The sequence below is a fragment of the Podarcis muralis genome, chromosome 2 (assembly GCF_964188315.1).
Source record: "Podarcis muralis chromosome 2, rPodMur119.hap1.1, whole genome shotgun sequence".
Classification (NCBI taxonomy): Eukaryota; Metazoa; Chordata; class Lepidosauria; order Squamata; family Lacertidae; genus Podarcis; species Podarcis muralis.
Genome location: NC_135656.1, coordinates 57,301,158 through 57,310,116, shown reverse-complemented (window position 1 = coordinate 57,310,116; position 8,959 = coordinate 57,301,158).

The following is an 8,959-nucleotide window of genomic DNA, read 5'->3' as shown; positions in this document are numbered from 1 at the left end:
CATTATGAGACTTACTTCTTTAAACATTGTGGTCCAAAAGTTCCCATATTCTGTTACAAGTCCATCACATATGATACATAGCATTTATACTGTTGCTCCATCTCCAGCAGATTGATGGACTTATATGGTTGCATTGCAGAGGCATTAGGTACCACCTGTGTATCAGCTTAAATGTATTTTCCCTAATTTTAACAGATACTAACTGTAATGGTTTCTTAGCCCATATGTTATAGTAAGCGTAATGCTTACTATATAGAAGTAAGCGTAATGTTTCCTAAACAAATGAGGTTTAAAGACGCTCTCAAGGCAAGTCTAAAAAAAAGCACTGATAACTGGGAAACACTGGGCCGTGGCCTGGCTGCAAAGGTACCCACTAAAGAAGATCTGCTTGTTGCTCTGCAAGAAGAACTAATACAGGGTTAGATTCAAACCTCTCTTTCGTTCTGCTCAGATAGCACACATGGGTAGCTTTTCTCCATTTTGATCTAGAGTTCCCGCCTGAAGTAAAGATACCAGAGTCAGATGTGCCCTTTGACCCCCATCCAGATGGTGTGTTAGGGCCTAGGAGGAAAGTATTAATGGCAAGTTGGAGCTCGGAGCACCTAGGAGCCACTTGGGGACTGCAAAAATATAATGAGTTTGGTAAAGATGATTAGTAGAGTATCGATGGACATACATATTGCAGGCTTTTAAAACCAGGCTCCCCTGCAGTTATAAACAGAAGCAAATGATGGTTGTGATGCATGAGAAGTGTTCCATTCCCAGTGTTGGAGGCAGTAGCCTCTGAATGCCAGTGGCCGAGATGCACAAGGGGGGAGTGCTGTTGCTTTCTTTGTACAGTGGTACCTCAGGTTAAGAACTTAATTTGTTCTGGAGGTCCGTTCTTAACCTGAAACTGTTCTTAACTTGAAGCACCACTTTAGCTAATGGGATCTCCCGCTGCTGCTGCGCCGCCGGCGCACGATTTCTGTTCTCATCCTGAAGCAAAGTTCTTAACCCGAGGTACTATTTCTGGGTTAGCGGACTCTGTAACCTGAAGCGTCTGTAACCCGAGGTACCACTGTACTGCTTTGGGCTTCCCACAGGCATCTGGCTAGCCATTGTGAGAATAGGATGCTTTCGCCTAATCCAACATTTCTAAGTCCAAAAAATGATACCCTGCGCTGCAAATGGTGAAAGAACAGCATGAATGGCAAGTGTTTACATGACCAACATGGGACTACTCCACATGCACCTGTGATGTGAACGCCTATGAATCATGGGTAGTTATCCCCACCTGAATCATGATCCAGCCTAATTTGGTTAATATAAGATGCTACTTTTCTCTTGTGCCTATGCCAGCTATACATGGTATGGTAACCTGTAGAACTGCATTCTTCTGGCCATTATTGTTATTATTATTCTTATTTGTTATTTAATGAGATTAGATGCAGCCTGAATGGCAAGTGTAACTACTATTGTTAACAAACAAACGTGGGTAATTGTACAGAATTGTGAGATGAAAAACGAGTGGAAGTGGTTTCGTTACTAGCTTAATTGCTTTTTACGGCATTCTTGGTCTATAATCAAATATGCGTCTTTTCTTTTCAAATTAACATTTTTTTATATAAAGATAAGGAATGTTATTAAATCTCTCGAGGAAGTGAATCCTTGCGGATAAGTGGCAGATAGGGTTGCGTTGTAACTTAGCCTGTAGTATTTATCCATGATAGTTTAGTGTAGAAACTGAGTATAATTGCTGTGTTGATCCCACAACAAAGATCCCTGGCTGGATTTCCCATCTCTCTCTCTCTCTCTCTCTCTCTCTCTCTCTCTCTCTATATATATATATATATGAGCCCTCCTCCTTCAGATCAGGCCCACAGTATGAATGGGATCAACTTCCCTCAATGCCATTTCCCCAATGAGACTCTCCTCAAAAGCCTGGTTAGGAAAACCTCTATGTTCATATACATTTTCCTAACCATTATACAGTAGTTATGTTCTGCTTTCGTGTTGGGAGGTAGAATGCTTCTGAAGTTGCTAGAAACCACAAGAGGGACAAACTGCTAGAGACCACAAGAGGGACAAATTGTCTTCTGTCTGTGTCTCGCATGTGGGTGTCCTACAGAAGAAGAAGAAGAAGAAGAAGAAGAAGAAGAAGAAGAAGAGGAGGAGGAGGAGGAGTTTGGATTTGATATCCCGCCTTTCACTCCCCTTCAGGAGTCTCAAAGCGGCTAACATTCTCCTTTCCCTTCCTCCCCCACAACAAACACTCTGTGAGGTGAGTGGGGCTGAGAGACTTCAGAGAAGTGTGACTGGCCCAAGGTCACCCAGCAGCTGCATGTGGAGGAGCGGAGACGCGAACCCGGTTACCCAGATTACGTGACTACCGCTCTTAACCACTACACCACACAGGCATCTGATTGGCTACTGGGAGAATAGGATAATGGACGAAGAAGAAGAAGAAGAAGAAGAAGAAGAAGAAGAAGAAGAAGAGGAAGAGGAGGAGTTTGGATTTGATATCCCGCTTTATCACTACCCGAAGGAGTCTCAAAGTGGCTAACATTCTCCTTTCCCTTCCTCCCCCACAACAAATACTCTGTGAGGTGAGTGGGGCTGAGAGACTTCAGAGAAGTGTGACTAGCCCAAGGTCACCCAGCAGCTGCAGGAGCGGAGACGCGAACCCGGTTCCCCAGATTACGAGTCTACCACTCTTAACCACTACACCACACAGGCATCTGATTGGCTACTGGGAGAATAGGATAATGGACTACATAGGCCAATGGCCTGATCCAGCAGGCTCTTACTATGGCCTTAGCATTTATAAGTGGCTCATAGTTTTTCAGGATGAAGGATGGTATCTATAGAGGAACAAGTAAAGTTTCTTTCTAAAAGTAATGAAATGCCTCTGAACAGTAGTTAGTTTAGGAACACATTGGGAAATAATCTAAATGCTGAAGAGAGAGGACATTACATAATAAACTATTCTGGATTATGTTCTTCATGCTCAGACTATTTGTATATATTTATTTCTTCATATTTATAACCTGTTTAGGAAAATACTCTGTGTGGCTAAAAATACAAAGAGAGAGTATAAAACACCTCATTAAAACAACATTAAGTTAGCATTTCTCTTTGTTGCTCCAAAGAGATCCATTTGCAGCAGCAGCTGCCTTTTTTGTGTAACTCTTTGCATTTTTTATAGCTCTAGGCTCCTCCCCACCCATTTTGTGTACTGGCAGACTGTCATCTCTGCTAAGACAGTACAGTGACGCTGCCATGCTAGGAGACTAATCTGATTCTTATATTGCCCAATGCAAATTGATACTGTGCGATAATTCATAGGAGGAAAGATGCACCAGGAGAAATGGAGGGGCTCTGTGTGGAAAAAAGTGCAGGGATGCTGCAGGTCCAAACAGCGACAGGTGGTATATGGGCTTCCTTGCTTCTACATTTTTTAAAAATGTAAGAAGTCAAGAGTTCAACTGGATTGGATCGAAGGTTCCTCTGTGCATCCAGGCTTCCACAGTTGGCTAACCAGATGCCCCACTAACAAGGTATGAAAGCATCAGTCCACACTTCTGTTGGGTCCCCTCCATATATGAGTATTCAGAGGTATGTTGCCTTTGAACCCTGTGGTTCCATTTAATTGTCATGGCTAATAACCATTGACAGATCCATCAGAGGTAGATTTAGGACAGCACAATTGGTTTCCCTGTGTTTGGCACTGAGCCAAGGGGGAGGGAGAGAGGGCACACAAATCTGACATAGTGCACACACAGAAAGGAAGCTGGGCGGGCACTGAATTTTGGGCTTGCATAGGGCGCCACTGAAATTTGAAATACAGTGGTACCTTGGGTTACAGACGCTTCAGGTTACAGACACTTCAGCTTACAGGCTCCACTAACCCAGAAATAGTACCTCGGGTTAAGAACTTTGCTTCAGAATGAGAACAGAAATCGTGCATCAGCAGTGCAGTGGCAGCAGAAGGCCCCATTAGCTAAAGTGGTACCTCAGGTTAAAAACAGTTTCAGGTTAAGAACAGACCTCCAGAATGAATTAAGTTCTTAACCTGAGGTACCACTGTACCAAAGTCCTCCATAAATTTTAAACTTGCCACAAACCTCTATCACGTTTCCCTCTGTACTTTAGGCCTTCCTCAGAGGTATTTTCCAGCCCCTCCCCCAATCATTTTCATTATCCTTTCCTGTGCTTTTTTCAAGTTTACAATGTTCCCTTTGAGGAACATTCCTTTTGAGATGAGAGGAACAGAACTGCACACAGTATTTACATCATAACATTGCAATACTGGCAGCCAGGAGGGAGAGGTGGGGTGTGTGTGTGTGCTGTGCAGGCACACCACCAGGGACACCAGGATGGCTTTTTTTGATGCAGCCACACAGTGCCAACCTGCCTGTTACCTCTCTTCCTCCTGGTTATGGGGCAGTAACTCTGTTGCTGAGAGGCCACTGGCATAGTTCCACTCCTCCATGCTAGCCATTCTGGTTGCCATTTTTATTTCCTAGTCTTCCCATTTTGCCTTTTTCTTTTTTAAACTTCCCTTATGCACTGTCAATACTCTCACTGAGCTGACCGCCATGATGACACAACAGCCAGTATAGATCCCTTCAGTATAGCATGTATGTGAAACTGGGATAAATAGATTTGCCTTAATGTAAAGGTAAAGGTACCCCTGCCCGTACGGGCCAGTCTTGACAGACTCTGGGGTTGTGCGCCCATCTCACTTAAGAGGCCAGGGGCCAGCGCTGTCCGCAGACACTTCCGGGTCACGTGGCCAGCGTGACGAAGCTGCATCTGGCGAGCCAGCGCAGCACACAGAAACGCCGTTTACCTTCCCGCCAGTAAGCGGTCCCTATTTATCTACTTGCACCTGGGGGTGCTTTCAAACTGCTAGGCTGGCAGGTGCTGGGACCGAGGAACGGGAGCGCACCCCGCCGCGGGGATTCGAACCGCCGACCTTTCGATCAGCAAGCCCTAGGCGCTGAGGCTTTTACCCACAGCGCCACCCGCGTCCCTTGCCTTAATGTACACCCCTTTAAATTTACTTACATTGGGATGTATCAGGGTAGCAGTAACCAAAACATTCCACGAGGATTTCTCCTTGTAAAATGGAATGTTCACCTCCTCTCCCCGAATCTGTTTTGGGTTTTCCCCTAACCCTCCAGAATGCATTTGGGGATGGTATAAGACATGCCTAGTGTGGGGCTGGGGGGTGGTGGTGGTTGGGGGAGAGAATCCTGTTGCACTGGCATGAATCCTTTACTTGAATACTGCCCGCTGAATCTCATTTGCCATTATGCTACCCATTTACTCAGTTTGCAGTAGTAGAAGAAGAGGAGTTTGGATTTGATATCCTGCTTTAACAGTACCCTAAGGAGTCTCAAAGAGGCTAACAATCTCCTTTCCCTTCCTCCCCCACAACAAACACTCTGTGAGGTGAGTGGGGCTGAGAGACTTCAGAGAAGTGTGACTAGCCCAAGCTGCATGTGGAGGAGTGGGGATGCAAACCCGGTTCACCAGATTATGAGTCTACTGTTCTTAACCCCTACATCACACTGGCTCTCCAGCAGTCTATTTCAAGTTCCTGGAGTTGAGCTAATAGAACAGTAATGGAATTCCAAGTTCAAAACCCTTGGATCTGGTCCCAGCTTACTTGGGGCATGAATCAACGCAATGTCAGCTGGAGTGTAGGAACGGATTGCCTATAGAAGGGCTCAGCTGGCTCATATGCCAGTCTCTACACATATGCAAGAGGTGCCATACCCTCTGTGGGCATCTCTAGAAACTTTCAGTATTTTGCAGGGAGGATTCAAGCACATACCAGACAATTAGGTTTGCACAATTGAAGTGGATTAGAGCATACTGTCACCCTAGCACAACAACCCCTCCCCCCCACGAATCTTTTGCCTGTGTTCCTCAAAGCTTTCGTCAGAAGTTATTCTGAAAGTTTTGGTTGTTTCTTGCAATTTCTTCCAGCACTTAAGCCCAGGGAGTGTGAAGAAAATTAAAATTTTGGGATTTCCCTCTTACTGTCATTGAGAGAATGTGAGAACGATTCACCTTAGCTATCATATTAGCACCAATGGCAATTTAGTTATACAGGGTTTTCAGAGAAGTGAAATCGATAAAAAGTCATGAGATTTTAAACAGGGAAATGGCAGCTGTTAGTAGATTTAAAGCTAGCAGGAGGTTACTTAATGACAATGAGATCAGGGAAACAAAAAGAAAGCCCTGGGACATAATAGAGCTGATTTGTTACAGAGCTCACAGCTGAAATAAAAAGTTCTTCCATTCCATTTGTTTCAGCACACATCCCCTGATTCTGTTAAAACTATCCGAATCACCAGGAAACATTCGAAGAGTATGGTGCCAGTGCAGAACTTGAAGGGCATGCTGTATGTTTCTTCCTTCTGTGTGAGAGATTTGCATTAAAAAAACCCCCATTGTTATTGGACAAACTTTTCCCCCATACAAGTGATGGCCAGCATCTCTTCCAGGTTGCTTGGGCTGGATTGCTGGCTCAGCCAAAGGCAGCACTGGCATTCCTCCCAGCTGTCTGTGCCCCTCAAGGACTAAATGAGAGGATACCCTGGAGACTTCTGTATTGTTGCAGAGGCCTTTGCAGTGCCAAGTCTCTTTGTACTTTCAGCCTGTAGGTAAGCAGAGCTTCCTGAGGTGCAGGGAGGCAATGGTAATATCATTGTGGAGGGGAGTCTGGCACTTAAACACATGGGCCTGGAAGGGGGTCTGGCTTCTCAGGCCAAAGACATTGCCCTTTCCTGAGATAGGTTGTGGCAGGATTTAAAGTAGCATAGTGCTCACTATGTGATTTAAAGTAGCATAGTGCTCACTATTGCCGGAAGAAATATCAACAACCTCAGATATGCAGATGACACAACCTTGATGGCAGAAAGTGAGGAGGAATTAAAGAACCTTTTAATGAGGGTGAAAGAGGAGAGCGCAAAATATGGTCTGAAGCTCAACATAAAAAAACGAAGATCATGGCCACTGGGCCCATCACCTCCTGGCAAATAGAAGGGGAAGAAATGGAGGCAGTGAGGGATTTTACTTTCTTGGGCTCCATGATCAGTGCAGATGGTGACAGCAGCCACGAAATTAAAAGACGCCCGCTTCTTGGGAGAAGGGCAATGACAGGCCTAGACAGCATCTTGAGAAGTAGAGACGTCACCTTGCCAACAAAGGTCCGTATAGTTAAAGCCATGGTTTTCCCAGTAGTGATGTATGGAAGTGAGAGCTGGACCATAAAGAAGGCTGATCGCCAAAGAATTGATGCTTTTGAATTATGGTGCTGGAGAAGACTCTTGAGAGTCCCATGGACTGCAAGAAGATCAAACACATCCATTCTTAAGGAAATCAGCCCTGAGTGCTCACTGGAAAGACAGATCGTGAAGCTGAGGCTCCAGTACTTTGGCCACCTCATGAGAAGAGAAGACTCCCTGGAGAAGACACTGATGCTGGGAAAGATGGAGGGCACAAGGAGAAGGGGGCGACAGAGGACGAGATGGTTGGATAGTGTTTTCGAGGTTACCAGCATGAGTTTGACCAAACTGCGGGAGATAGTGGAGGACAGAGGTGCCTGGCGTGCTCTGGTCCATGGGGTCACGAAGAGTTGGACACGACTAAACGGCTAAACAACAACAAGTGCTCACACTCTTACCTCTTTGTAATATGCTACTATTATGGTGGTTGAGCCTAAACCAGAGAATGTAAACTAACAAAATAGTTGCAGTCAAGGAAAGAAGCAGATGATGTAGTGGAGATCCATTGTCTCCTGCCCTTTCCCAAGGCTTGGGGAACCATTTTCTCTGAAGCCCTACATCGAAACAGAGCACTGCGGTGAGCTGAGGATTGGTGGGAAGCGAGGAAGGCTGCCCGGCAACTGGTAAGAGTGTAGCTTTTCTCTTCCTCTGGTTGTGATTGGCTCCAAGTAGCATTCTAGGTCAATTCATTTAACACTTTAAAAATCAGTAGGATCAACAGGCTTACAGACAGTGCTATTTTTCTAGTGAAAGAGGAGCTGGAACTCGCCATGAACACCTCCCTCATGGGCAATGGTACCCACCTGAGAGTTGCTGGAACTGAGTTGCTGTGGGTTCCCCCTGATTTTTTTTGATTTTTTTTACTTATGATATGGATCTTTTCTAACTTATAGTGTGGAGAGAGGAGTGGCTGGAGTTATGGGAAGCACCACAGACCTCTCATTCCCCATAATGTTCTAAAGTGCTCTATCTGCATGTGGCAAATATCTGCACCAAGGTGTGTGTGGGGAGAAACAGCACTATATTGAGTAAGTCCCATTGAGGGATTCCTCCTTGTGTCTTTGCACAGGAAAGGATCTTGCTATAGAAATGCAAATACTACACCCATGTAAGGCTGCTCTCTCTCTCTCTCTCTCTCTCTCTCTCTCTCTCTCTCTCTCCCCAAATATACCAATGTCTGTATCACAAGCTTTCTTTATCAGGTGTTTTTTTTTTTTGCCTAAAGACATTTTTGTCTTTCTTGTACAGCCTTATGCTTTTTGCTCTTCTATGGCTCATCATTACTTGTCCTTTCATTACTGATTAGGATAAATGCCATGGGGGAAAAATAGCTTCGATTTAAAGAAAATATTTTGCAATTGCAGGTTGCAGTGAAGCTGCTTCTTTTCAAACGCAACTCTGCCATCACAGGAAAAGTAAAGTCTTTGTTGGAACAGGAACTGAATGAAGCCACTATTATGTTCGTAAGAGACAGGTCTTCACTACAGGCCAGTGCAGTTTGTTGCTATAGAAATATCTATTAACAGAACTGCCCAACAGCCATGGAAAATTCATGGGCTTGTAAAATGGTAGCCTCAGAGGCTGGTTCTGTGCTGGCTTTTTCCATCCGCCTCTTTTTACTGTTTCCTTCCATCTGTCTTTCTTTTCTCTTTTTCACTGTTAGTGTCCTATGGGCA